The following is a 13401-nucleotide window of genomic DNA, read 5'->3' as shown; positions in this document are numbered from 1 at the left end:
AAACATGCCTTCTAAAGAGCCACTACTATCCAAATTAATGGTCACACTTTAGTTCTCAAACTTTGTTCATTATGCCATCACTAAACATGCCTTCTAAAGAGCCACAACTATCCAAATTAATGGTCAAGTACTCTGACATCGGATGAAAATTAAAAATAATCTAATCATTGTCTTTACAATAAAATATTTTGCTACTTTTGTTGACAAAGATTGTCATCCAAATATTGTAACAAAAAGGGCATATCATAGATCTCATGCATGTGTAATTAAAGAGTATTAAAGTTAAAAATTAAAGTCAATAGAATAAGTAACATGGTTAGATTCTTTGATACCATAACTCTTGAATCTTGTGTTATAAAGGGGGTTTCACAGAAATCAGGTATATTGACTACACATCATCCCATTATTATGATGTTATTATTGATGTTTAAACTCATTATAATTTTTTTTCTTTTTTGCCAAATGCCCTCAATTTAAAGCCCAAACATCACAAAATATTGCACCATGTTTGGACTAAATGGCCCAATCTCCGAGATCGATTTATCATTCCTCGAATCGGTCTGGTTTAAACAGGGCCAAGCCCTGACCAGGTTGACCCAATTTCTATATTAAGCTGGCCTTTTGAGCCCAAAGTAATTCCCAAGGCAGACTGTTGGTTGATCACTTGATCAGACTTGCTGAACATCAGAACATGTTTACTCGGCAGACTGTACTTAACAAAAACTGCACCGGAGGAAAACTGGAAGAGCTGCAGTGCACAGTAGAAAGCTCCATCTACATTCACTTCACAAATTGTTATGTTCAGGCACGACTTACACGAACAATCAGCACCCCGAAACACCTTGAGAAAAAATCACCACGTACAGTACGAGTGCAACCACTTCTATGCATGGTAAACAAACACGGAATCAACAATACTAAACAGATAGGCATCAACAAAATGTACAGAATATCAGAACCAACCCGGAGACTAATTTTATGCAGACAAGCAACAGGATAACTGCAACATGCTTTGGATCAAAAATCCTATCAGTGGCAAATGTAATACAATCTCAGCATACTCATGGATATTACCATAGTCATAACATAAATGCCATGCAAATATTCTGATAAAATAAGCAATTACATACCTAACAATGACAAAGTTTTGCCATGACAAATTATTTTGCTCCACAGGATTCGAAAGCCCAGAAAAGGGAATATCAAAGCAGATATTACAAATTAGATCACATATAAGTATAAAATGAAGATAAGAATGCTTTCTTATAAAAATTTCACACTCTGCTGCATAAATGAACCAAAAAACTCTCACAAAAATATTCTTACTACTAGTATAAAATATCACAAGATTAAGAAAATACTTCATGTGTAATACTTTGCGTGATTTCAGAAATAAACAATCAACACTTTTACTCATGTTACTTGTTGGAGTCGTTTCTTGGTTTCAGTATCTATTGGTAACTACTGCTGCTTAAGCTATTTAAACACCAGAGGTTTTTCAGTGCGGCAGGCCACATGGTGCGGCAGGGGTTACTTGTAGGTTGTTACTTGTATTCTGGGGTTACTTGTATTCTGGAGTTACTTGTAGGGTGTTACTTATATTCTGGGGTTACTTGTATGAGTTACTTGTAGGTGTTACTTATATTATAAGTAACTTCTACAAGTAACCCTATACCAAAACCCCATACCAAACCAATAACACCCTACAAGTAACCCCTGACCAAAATCAGTAACACCCATACAAGTAACTCCAGTATACAAGTAACGCCTACGAGTAACCCCTGACAAAACCAGTAACACCCTACAAGTAACCCCTGTTGCACCATGTGGCCAGCCGCATACAAAACTTTGTATTTAAACACAGCAGGTGTTTTCTCTTTTCTCTATCTGAACTCTGAAGGCTGCCATAAAGAATAACTACCTTTGCTCTAAACAATTCAGAACATACAGCTTCTTAATGCATCTTCTGTACCATTACTAATAAACTTGTCTACTTGCAGGTCACAATTCCAAATCTCAAATCCAATGAGAATAATTGTTAAATCGAAAACAAAATACTCAATGCAAATTGAAGAATTGACTCTTAAATATTCATAAAAAGGCGACAATACAGTGATATAGAAATGAGGCATATGTGATCTTTTTCTCTAACATAGAAAAATTAGCAATAAGCTTTTTTAGTATTTCAGCTACACTTTATTTTCACCTCAGTAAAAAAAAAAAAAAAAGGAAGCTATTGCTATCTGTATGGTGAGCAGGTCCTTGGACAATCATAGCCAACATTACAATTTCAAATAATGCAGGCTTTACCTTTGGTAAGTACACATTCAATGTTCTATTGGCAGCATCTAGCTTCTAGAGAGTAGAACCAAATCCCCCTCCCCCTGGAGTTAAAATCACTATAGTTTCTCCACCCTGTACATGAATGGTATTTTTGCCTCCTAAATAAATTTTCCTCTTATCTTTAGTAATTAGGTAATTAGCACCACGAGCCCCGTCTTTTCCTCCTCTCAATCCTCTTGGAGCATGAACACGTCTCTCAGAAAGAATGCTGACTGTGACTGGCCTCCTGAATTCAATTTCCCTCACAAGCCCATCTCCTCCTCTGCGAACCCCAGCACCACCACTATTCTCTCTGAGACCAAATTTATGCAGAATCACTGGGTACCTCTGCTCAAAAATCTCAGGATCAGTCATGCGAGTATTAGTCATGTGACACTGGATACCACTAGTACCATCCCAAGTTGGACCAGCCCCACATCCACCTCCAATAGTCTCATAGTAACCAAACGTGTTATCTCCGAAAGTCAGATTATTCATGCAACCTTGAGAGCAAGCACATGCCTGGAACGCTGTTAGTATGACATCAGTGACTCTCTGAGATGTCAGAACATTGCCTCCTACCACGGCAGCTTTGTCACTTGGAGAAAGAAAAGAACCTGGAGGAATGTAGATTTTTACAGGGGCAAGGCAACCTTGATTTAGAGGAATGTCAACATTAACCAAACAGCGAAGACAATAAATGACTGCAGCAGCCGTTACTGCTTCTGGCGCATTCCAATTGCCGTATACTTCAGGGCTTGTCGAAGAGAAATCAAATAAAGCTTCTCCCTTCTTTGAATCAATTGTAAGTTTGAGATGAATAGTAGAACCATCGTCCATATAATCTTCTTCTTCAATGGTTACACTGTCACCTGCTTCAGGTCCACTAGATGAAGCTGACACTTTAGCAGCCACTGATTTCAGCATTTCTCTAACAGCTTCTTCTGCATTGAGCTGTACATATTTCATGTATGCATTTACAGTCTCCAAACCATACTGGTCAATAAGCTCTTTGATAAGTGAAATGCCTCTTTGGTTAGCAGCTACTTGTGCATGGAGATCTGATAAATTGTCTTGGAGCCTCCGGGTTCCAGGGATCTTATGAGCAGGATCATCCGAGCATGGGTACTGGAGAAGTTTGACAATACCTTCCTCCTGAAACACACCCTTTTCCACTAGCTTAAAGGCTTTGATGGCAGCCCCTTCTTCCCATATGGCCTTGGAGAAAGGAGGCATACTTCCAGGAGTAATACCTCCAATTTCAGCATGATGACCCCTACTAGCCACAAAAAACACCAGTTTTCCATTATCAAACACAGGAGTGATAACAGTTATATCAGGAAGATGGCTACCACCAGAACATGGATGATTAGTGACCAGCACATCTCCTTCATTCAAATTATCACCCCAGTACTTCAATTGCCAACAAACAGTACTTGACATAGCGCCAAGGTGCACAGGAACATGAGGGGCATTTGCTACAAGCCCTCCATCAGGATCAAAAAGAGCACAGGAAAAATCTAGCCGTTCCTTAATGTTTGTTGATATTGAAGTCCTTTGTAGAGTCCGTCCCATCTGCTCAGCTATCCCCATAAACCTGTGATTGAAAATTGAAAGCTGCACTACATCTGCAACTTTATCTGAAACTGTTGTTATGTTTGAAGCTGAGTCAATCTCAATTTTGATGTTTCCGTACTTTGTTATCACAGCTCTACAATTTGGCTCCACAATCACTGTACTGTTACCATTCATGATAATAGCAGGCCCATGGATGGCATGACCATAACCCAGATTTTCAAGCTTAAACACAGGTGTCTCTTGCCACCCGTTTTGAAAATAGACCTTGAAAAGACAATGACTGATGGGACTTCCTGAAGCAGGGTTTTGAGCTTTGGGTTTCAAGATATTAGTGACTCCAACACCCCGAACTCTTACGTCACAGACAAGGATGTTTCTGTTCTGCAATTTGAATCCATACTCCCGCTGGAACAACTTTACAAATTCAGTAGTGTAGTCGAATGCTGATCCATCATCACTTTCTTGCTTTTTGACCATAATGGCTGTATCTGTACCCTCATGCCTCAAATTCAAATAAGTTTCAGTTTTGATGTTCTCTTCTTTAATACCTTGTTCTTCCAGCTTGTGTTTCACCTGCTCCAGCAACTTAGCTTCTCTATGAGAGGCTTCCTGAACCGATTCACTGCAATAAACAGCAGAATATGGCTCTTGAGCCTCTTCCACAACATCAGCTAGTCCCATGCCATATGCACTCAGTATACCACAAAACCTATGGATTAATACCTCTTTCATACCCAACGACCGAGCAATAGCACAAGCATGTTGGGGACCAGCACCTCCAAAGCAAGCAAGAGCATGGTTCCGTGTCTCGTGGCCTTTCATCTCTGTCAATTGACGTATCGGACGACACATTGTCTCATTAGCAACATTGACAAACCCAAGTGCTATTTCCTCAACAGACATATCTTTTGCCGATGGGTCCTGGCTCTTCCTGTGCGAGTTTATTTGCTCAGCAAGCTTCTTGAACTCTTCTCTGGTTGCATGGACATCTAAAGGCTGGTCTTCGTTGGGTCCAAATATTGAAGGGAAGTAATCAGGTATAACATAACCCAGCACTAAATTTGCATCTGTAACTGCTAATTCACCTCCTTTCCTGTAGCAAACGGGGCCAGGGTGAGCACCCACTGATTCTGGACCCACCTTGAAGGCTCCAAACTGGAATTTTAACTTTGATCCTCCACCAGCGGCAACAGTGTTTATGTCAAGCTGAGGTGCCTGAATAACTGCTCCTGCAATCTGAGTTTCGAGCACTTGTTCATAACCACCAGCATAACGACTGACATCCGTTGATGTACCACCCATATCAAACCCAATAAGAGGCTTATCTGTTTCAATCCCAAACAAAGTCTGTGAATAACCAACAACACCACCAGCAGGGCCTGATAAAACTGCTTTATGACCTGAAAATCTACTTTCAGGTGCTAGCCCTCCATCTGATTGCATAAATAGAACATTAACCTTCCCTAAGCCTTCATCAAACTTAGATATGAATCCAGACAAGTAATCTTTGATAACTGGGGTGAGATATGCATCCACACTAGCAGTTAGACCCCGTGGAACTGCTCGGACCATAGGTGTCAAGGCTGATGACAAGGACACATGTCTAAAGCCCATGCTCAAGGCTAACTTCTCCACGGAAATTTCATGCTGGGGGTAGGTGTAAGAGTGCAACAACACGACAGCTAGACAGCTTATTCCCTTCTTCAACAGCCCATTCAGAAAAGGCCTCAACGATTCTTCATTCAAAGGCTTTACAACTCTCACCAGTTCACCTGAAACACCTTTAACAACATTTGATGAGTTGACGTTGTCTTCCGTATCAAGAACGAGTTGAACTCTCTCTTCAACCTCCAAGACCTCTTCGTAAAGATTTGAAGGCTTGGATACAGTAAGGTCAAATATGTTTGGGCGAGCCTGATTCCCAATTTGCAGAAGGTCCCTAAAACCTTGAGTAACACAAAGTGCGATTCTCTCACCTTTTCTCTCTAACAGGGCATTTGTAGCCACTGTTGTACCCATCCTTATCCACTCAATTTTATCAGTGGGGATCTTGGAGGATCGAGGGATTTTTTCCCCGGTGTATTCTTCCAAAATTCTCCGGATGCCTTCAACTGGAGCATCATCATAGTTAGAAGGATCAACAGATAAAAGTTTCATAACATGGCCTTCAGTTTGACCAGGGAGTTCAGCATACACATCAGTAAATGTGCCTCCCCGGTCAATGCAAAATCTTAGTTTCTCAGAACTGATGCTTCCCATTTGAACACGCAATTTCCTGAAAATAGATAATCCTACCCTGTTTATTCACAGAAAATTGTCAGTTTGTGTGCCCAATGAATATCTCCATGAAAAGCGAAAAACTAAAATCATCACAGACATCACTTCAGTGATTCAGATAGCTCCCTAAAACTGAAAAGTCACCCAAAACTTGCAAAAGGGACATCAGCTAAACAACTAAAGTCAGAGAAGACAATATTGTTCGGGGAGGGGGGGGGGGGGGTGGTTTGATGGTTCACTAAATAGAAGGTACCCATTTATCGATGATGCCATAACTCAAGACCATGAAGAAAAAAAAACTCAAGTCTTTCCGGAAATAATAGGCACGTTGTTTGAACCCCTTATAAATTTATGACACGACTTTACTCATAGACCCTCTATTATAGTAAGGCCATTCTGATGCTTTTCCCGTCTCTCCATCATAAACAACTACCTTTATGACACGTTGAGACAAAACCAATCATAAAACACTGTTATTTGAGAAGATGTGACAAATTTATCCAGACATCTAAAAAGGTACTGTGTATGAGTGTGTGATTATCATCCCGAACAAAGCAAGTAGTTATCTAAAAAAAAGAAACCAATTACGGATTAAATTCACATACTCTTAATTTTTTTACCAATTTCTTACAATGTATCACCAAACCTACATTTTCCTCCCAACTCCCAGAACTGTCTATATCACAGGTACAAGAAAGCAAGAGAATCTAATCCTAGAGATCACAATGACTGTATAATCTGAAGGAGCTAATAATAAGTGGATGATCACACACTATGTTACTCGGACTTGGTTACCCATATCCGACACGGGTATGTGTCCAACCAGGCTAGTGAAAGATTAACATAATTTTGAACTAAAATGAAGTGTCCAAGTGTCCTACCCATGTCGGGCCATATTTAAGTGTCAAGGGTCTGACACAAGTACTTGAAGTAAAATGAAGAGTTCGAGTACATAGATCACACACATGCTCCTTTCCCTCCCCCCCTCATCCTCTCCACCTCTTCTTGATAGATAGGTGGAGTCGTAAAATCATACAAAGTATAGCCTAAGCGAATCGAATCCACATTTTCGAGCAATGATAGATTCAACCCCGAAAGGGTAAAAATATTCCAATTTCTAGAGCAGAATGGTAATCCAAATATCCAATACTTATACTTCATTTTACTCATTTTTACAAAAAATTGAGTTTCCTACAATTATCGGATTGATTTCCTGCTAAGTTAGTTCATTTTTAATCATAAAAATTTGAGTTTCCTACTTTCCTGCTTATTTTTTTCATTTTCAATCATAAAAAATTGAGTTTTCTACAATAATATGATTAATCTCCAGCTTATTTTGTTCATTTTTAATCATTCTACACATCCCAATAATAAATAGATAATTCCAATGCATTTTTATTTTAATAAAAAACAAGAAAGTGAAATCTTGGATTCAATCCCACACCATAAATTTTGCAGCTCTAATTTGTAAAGAACTTAACAAGATGATCACAACCAAAATCAATTTCATCAAATTAATTCAAGAAAACATTTCAGCATATCTTTAATTTGGATGTGCATATACTATAAGAGAGCTGATTTTATGGTATAATCAAGAAATTATTGAGATGATCAAATCATATAGTTAAATCAAGAAATAAAATCCATAATATATATTCTAAAGTCCAATCAATGAAAATGAAAAATGGAGGAGGAGAAAGATGTACCTGGTTCGCGAAAGATGTGTGAGTGAGGAGAATGGAAGGGAGGAGAGAGAAAGCGCTATCGAATTTTGTTTTCTGCTTCACACTAATCACTTTATAATTGTTTGAGGAAAAAGACACCTTTCTAATCCCTAAACTCTCAAACGGCCAAACCTCAATCGCAAAGTAAAAGTATTACTCCCTCTTTTGTAAGTGTTCTATTTTAACTTTTGCACTATTTATCTACATGGCACTGCACCTTTTAATCAGTGTTCGTACTTTTGGCATGAGATCAAATATATTTATATATTACGAAATAAGTATATGTGTTTATTCAAACTATCTTAGTACATAAGCGTAGTATATAATTTTTAATATCAACTTTTTATAATCAAATATGTAATAAGCAAATAAAAGTGTGTTTAAATAGACATGATGCATGAACTATTCAAAAGTTGATTTGTAATTCATATGGTAGAGATAAGGATCACACTTAAATGATAGTAATATTGAACAAAATACACTCTCCGTTTTTAAATACTTGCTCCATTTCTCCATGCGCGGAGTTTTAGGAGAATTGGAGAAAGTAATAAAATATGGAGGTAGTGGGGTTGGTGGAAAATAAAAAATTGTCGAAAGCAAAAGTAGTGGTGAATTGGAGGAGAAAGAATAAATGTTAGGTCCACTATGTTAAAGAAATTAATTAAACTAGGTTAGGTCCCGTGCCACGCACGGTTATTTTTACTATTACTATCAATTCACTATTTTAATTAGTGTAACAAAGATTATTTTAAGAAAATTGTCTAATAATTTGTGAATTAAACTACCAAAATATTTATTGAAATAATCATGGACAATTGGCTAATTATGTATTTAAAAGCTATGCATATGATCATATTATTGTTATGTATTTCAGTGTTGGTACCATTATTTTCTTGTTAATTAAATAAACTTTTATAGCTATATTAATTCAATACTCTTTGTACTCACTCTTAAAATCACGCTATTATGTTATCTCAAATCAACTCATTTATAAATAATGTACTATTTCTTTATTCAACGAACCTTTCTACTGTTATGAACTCTAATTGGATATTAGTATGTTTTAAATTATGTTTTGGCAATATCGTATGCTGCAAATAATAATAAAAAAAAAATTATTAGTCATCAATTAATATATTATGTAGTTATTTGTTGATGCTTATTACTCGTACGTAGTTGTTGATTATTAAGGTAATTAGCTTGGCAAAAAAGTTGTATAATAATCTTTAATTATTATTATGTATTGTATTATAATCTATATGATATTTTTTTCTAGTGTTGTGATTCATTTTTTTTTAATTTTTACTAAAACTAAAGATTTAGATTATAATTAATTTTTAACAATTAGTCAATTAAGGAAATTTGCCTATTAGTCAACTTTTTTATTTTACCTCATTTAAACATTACTTAATTAGTGTTTTCAAAAAAAAAAAAAAAAAAAAAAAAAAAAAAAAAAAAAAAAAACCTAAGGACACACCAGAAGATGACACGTGTCATTGCTTGTGTATCTTTTAGTATATAGTCATTGATATTGGCCCTGTTTGATAGTAAGCTTATTGGGGGGTATATTAGCTTATTTGACTAACTTTAGCTGATTGACTAGTCAAACAAGCTAATACAAGTGTTTGGTAGTAAGCTTATTGAAAGAGCTTATTCCACTAAATAAGCTCTTTTTGAAAAAGCTCATTTTAGGAGCTTATCAATTAGCTTATTCATTAATTATTGTGAAATGATACTTATAACCTCATTTAATTTAAAATCCTATCTAAACTACCTACCCCACAATTAGCTTATTGGTCATTTCACATACTCAATCACCTTTAAGCTACCAGCTATTTACCAAACACTTTTATATAATCAGTTAATACAATAAGTTAGTCAAATCAGTTAATAAAATCAGCTAACTTAATCAGCTTCAACTTTCTCCCAAACAGGGCCATTGTAAAAGCTTTCCAAATAACAAAATGGAGCAAGTACTTAAAAACGGCCGCAAAAATTAAAAAAAGGAAAAAGTAATATGGTGTACATTAGAAATTGTATTTAGTGTTAATGAGATAAACTTTAGGTGAGTGGTAAATGGGTAATTGAAGTTGAAAGTGGTCAAATAGTTTCGAAAAATTTCCTTAAGAAACGCTACATATATACTCTAGATATACACGTATGACACAAGCTCAACAAAATCAACACTACAATACCAAATTATAATTCCAGATCAAGGAATTCAACATTACAATCCCAAAATGACCCAAGCTCAAGAAAATACTACAATCCCAAAAGATGATCCAAGCCAAGAAATTCACCAAGAATATTGCAAAAAATGACCCAAGATTAAACACTACAACCCCAAAACACGAGTTCTCCAAGTAGTGATAACAAGCAAGGAAGATGCAAGGAATGCACTTAATCAATGACGAAGTCAACTAAAAAAATCAGATAGACATCACATGGTACGACACTAAACAAATGAAAATCAAAATCAAATTCATTGCATTTTTCTTTTCTGTTGAAACCAACCATATCAAACTTTGCAACAACCATGGCAGTCCCCAGTTCTCCAACCTATCTAAATAAAGTCACTACGTCTCTCAGACCCGAGTACCCGACATAGATAATTGGGTACGTAGTGTTCAAGTATCCGACTATGAGGTATATGAAATCCACATAACATAAAACATAAACTTCCACTCAATCAAAAACTGCATTTAATCCATATAAAAAGCATCAAATTTATAAAACAAAAGGAAAAGATAATCACTATCAATCAACAATTAGATACTACCTCCGTTTTTTATTAGTTGACACGTTTTGACTTTAGCACTATTCACACACCTTTCTTTGACCATGTTTTGTGATTGATATACAAAGAAAAATATAGTCAAATGGGATCTTGTTAGATTCGTCACAATGTATATTATATTAATATCAACTTTTCATAATTTTTGCTTATCTATAATTAAAGATATTAATGATTTAATTTATGTATTGGCAAACGTAGCTAAAGAAACGTGTCAACTAAAAAGAAACAGAGGAAGTATAAATTAAGGTTCAGAAGCCGGATCAAACCGCCGAATTTGCCAAAGAAACCATTTTCAACATAAACTTCCAATCAAACAAAAATTGCATTGAATCCAAATAAAAAAACGTCAAATTTATAAAACAAAAGGAAAGGATAATCACTAGCAATCATCAATTAGATATAATTTAAGGTTCAGAAGCCAGATCAAACTGCCGAATTTGCCAAAGAAACCATTATTCTTCAATACAATTAACTTGACAATAAGACACTCCCATTGAACTCCTCAAACCCATAAACCCTAGATCAGATCAATCACACTAATGTTACAACAATACAAACCCCCAAAAATTTTCAGCCCCAGAATTAAATCAATTAAAATTTACAACCCAAACAATTTTGGGGGTGATAATCATCAATTATTTCCTAATTTTACCTACTTCTTTCTTGCTCTCGCTTTCAGATTGACCCTTCTTCTTCGCTAATTTCTCTTGCAACGCTTTTGCATCCCTACATAAATCAAATCAAATCAAAACCCAAATTAAAATTGATTCACAAAATTTAAAAAATAATTGATTTAATCAAAAAAATCTGAAAAAAGGTACCTTTCTCGACGCTGCTCAGGTGTTAGACCGTCGCTTTTAGACGCCTTCGTTTTGCTAGAATTGCGAGCTTGAGCTCTTTCACGATCTTTCTCCCTTTGATTTCCGCGTTCAGCTTGAATTAAGGCTCAAACAAAGAACACCCAGAACAATTTTCAAAAAAATTAAAGTAAAATTAACAAATTAAACAAAAGTTCGTTTAATTCCCGGGAAAACCCAGATCAAGATGAATTCTTTAATTTCAAAAAAAATAAAAATTGAAAGGTGGGTTTTTTCGGGAATTAAACGAAGTTAGATTTAATAATGTTAAAAAGATGAAAGAAACAATAGAAAGATGGAAAGGATATGACTCATAATGTCAAGATTAAAGCGACGAAGGAGAGAATAAAATCGTCGTAAAACAGGGAATTGAAAAACAGGGGATTGATGGAGTTTTAGTGAGAGGAAGAGTGCAGAAGTTTGAAGGGTTGATGAGGTTTGGTGGTTGAAGATAAAGATGGAAGGAAGGTTCGAGAGAGTGGAAAAGTGTTAAAAGAAGGAATCTGTGAGTTGGGATTTGAGATAGAATGGTCGAGAAGCCGCGGTAATTGGTAATTGTCCGATAGAGGTGATCATGGGTCGGGTTGATTGCGCGAAAAAAAAAAAAAAAAAAAAAAAAAAAAAAAAAAAGAGTCGGGCTAAGGTTTTGGCTGAATATGTTTGTCCATAAACCGCATGATAAGCGCAAATTTTAACATGCACCATGGTGCATGTTAAACTGTGTGCACCACCAGTAATAAGATGCCACGTATTTAACAATTTGTCATCTCTACCAACATTATTATCTCTCAGTATTTTCTCTCTCCTCTCTTCTCCTCCCTCACACTTTCTTAATTTCTGATTTCTCCTCCTCCATCTTCTCTCTCCTCTATTTTTCTCTCTCTTAAATTCTTTCATTATTTTGTTTTTGATTTAATTTCTTCATCACTATTTTTCATCACCATAGATCGAGATCCTTTATATTTTCCTCTTACAATTCATAATTTCTAGCTAATTTCTCTCACCTCTAATTTTCTTTTTCTTAAATTCATTCATTATTGTTGATTTAATTCTTTCATCACCATTGTTGATGATTACCATATATTAATTTTAAAATTCGTTTTCTTCAACCTTCAATTTGAAGCTTTGTTAATGGAGTTTTTGCAAAGAAGTGATGTTTAAAATGGCGGATTTGACGAGGAGAAGGTGTATAAGACGACGAAGATGATTATTTTCCAATGAGATTCCATTGTCTAAATCACTATGGCTAGGTTTGAATTTCGAAATATGTAGATTTCATACTATTTTGATTTTTTTTTATTAGTGATATATGTGTATTCTATTATTAACAGATCTGTTTTTTGTTATATTTTGGTTTTTTTGAACATTTTAAGTTAAAATCTGAACGTAGGATACGTTTCCTATAAATATATATTTTTACTGACATATATTTTTGGATTTATGAACATCTTAACTATAATTTTGAACATGTGATACATTTCTTATGAACTTTTTTTAGATCTATGTATTTTGTAATCATTTAAAAAAAATAATTAAATTTTAAAAAAAATTGGTTTTCTATACTTTATAATATAATCTATATATCTGAACATTTGATTCTTTGCATATGATAATGTATTTTGTTTTCGATTTATGATTTAAAACCTTCTTATGTTTTGTAATTATGAACCTATTATGTTAGATATTTGGACATGTATATGTTTTTTGTATGAACAATTGAGTTAGATTGATTATTTCAAAGATATTCATATATTTAATGTTATGTAAGCTGTTGAAAGTGTGTTGAATTTAATTTTTGATTTTTTTTTTTGATGATTTTCAATATCATTTATAATTTACTTGTTGA

The 13401-nt window shown here is 35.1% G+C and overlaps 1 pseudogene across 1 annotated transcript; it reads right to left on the bottom strand.

Annotated features, from left to right (window-relative positions):
• Positions 1-2218: 2218 nt before the first annotated feature.
• On the bottom strand, positions 2219-7970 carry LOC145617573 (5-oxoprolinase 1 pseudogene; annotated as a pseudogene). The gene is made up of 2 exons (XR_014107754.1): positions 7884-7970; positions 2219-6196 (listed from the first exon to the last, which is right to left on the bottom strand). The product of XR_014107754.1 is annotated as a 5-oxoprolinase 1 pseudogene (transcript).
• Between the last annotated feature and the right edge of the window lie 5431 nt (positions 7971-13401).

Source organism: Chenopodium album, chromosome 26, assembly GCF_948465745.1.
Source record: "Chenopodium album chromosome 26, dcCheAlbu1.1, whole genome shotgun sequence".
Classification (NCBI taxonomy): domain Eukaryota; kingdom Viridiplantae; phylum Streptophyta; class Magnoliopsida; order Caryophyllales; family Amaranthaceae; genus Chenopodium; species Chenopodium album.
Note: the sequence above shows the minus strand (reverse complement) of the source record. Positions and strands in the feature narration are given on the sequence as shown.